This window comes from Vidua macroura, chromosome 10, assembly GCF_024509145.1.
Source record: "Vidua macroura isolate BioBank_ID:100142 chromosome 10, ASM2450914v1, whole genome shotgun sequence".
In the NCBI taxonomy this organism is placed as follows: Eukaryota; Metazoa; Chordata; class Aves; order Passeriformes; family Viduidae; genus Vidua; species Vidua macroura.
This window is the reverse complement of record NC_071580.1, coordinates 15,051,463-15,052,768: the sequence shown is the minus strand read 5'-3', so window position 1 is coordinate 15,052,768 and position 1,306 is coordinate 15,051,463.

Here is a 1,306-nt window from a genome sequence, read left to right as displayed (position 1 = left end):
GATTCTGTACAAGTGTTTTTTGTTTTGTTTTGTTTTGTTTTTTTAATTTAAAGATCTAAATAATATCAGTTGGGGGTGGGGGGGAGAAAGGAAAAAAAAAAACACTTTTGGAAGGGTTCAGCTATCAAAATAAGCATGTAATTTGTATGTGGGTAGTAAGTCTAGTGTTAAGTTATTTAATTAAACTGAACTATTTCTTAATTTTATTTCTGTGTCTTGAGTAGTAAAGGATATAGCAATTATCTGTAAACAGGTGTACAGACTATTAGGACTGGATAAAATTACTGTTTTCCTTCATATGAACTTCAGAGTAAAGGTTTCTTAGCCTTCATTTTAAATAATGAATAAAGATTTAAATTAACTACTATGTTATCAGAATCCTGAAATGTTTAACTTTTATACTGGTAAATTCTTACTAGGTAACTTTTAATGCCTTCAGATCTGGAACAAGGACTTTTAATTTCAAACCTGTAAAATTGCCAGTGTGTGTCCAAATCAGCTGAGGTGCCTTTTCCTTGCCATGCCCCACTCCCCCGCCACACCCCGCAAGAACACGCGCAGAGGGTTACAGGGGAAGCTGAGGAGAAGCTTGTCAAAAACAAAATGAGCTGTAAGGCTTTATTTACATCTATCCTGCAGTAGATAAGATGATCCCTTGAGGACAGATGCCATTTAGCACTGACTAGTAATTACTTTCAGCTGGGGATGATGCTGCTTGTAGAACAGTAGTAAAGAAAACTTCTTCCTTTTGTACTGAAATGTCTGCTGTAGTAGTTCCCCAGCAGTAGATAGAAAACCTGGATGCAAATGAAGAGCAGAAGGAAGGACTAAAGGAGTTGTGAATCAGTATGGAAACAAAAACAAGAGTGGGGAGGGTGGGTATTGTTTTTTGTGGTTTTAATCCCCTGCACCCTGCCTCTTTCTTAGTAGGAGATTTGGAAAGGAAAAATATATTTCTCAGCACCAAGCCCTGCTGAATGATTTCATACAATTCTTTAAATGCAGTGTTCTCAGGAACCTGGTACTGAACCTGGATTTGCCCTATTTAAGTTTACTTCTCTGTGAAGTTTATTCATCACTTTTTATGGAGAGATCGAGTTAAATAGAGCTTGAAGCTGAACAAGAACTTTGCATCAGAGGGTATACTTTGGTCTTCTTAAAAAATGAGGTGAGTCACCTGTGATGGAAAAAACTGTGTAATTTAAGGGTTTCTGGAAAAATCCTAGATGCTAAGAGTATGTGGGCAGCTCTGAGTATGGATTTAAAAAACACAGAATGCTCAAAGCTTTAATGTTACAGATTTTTG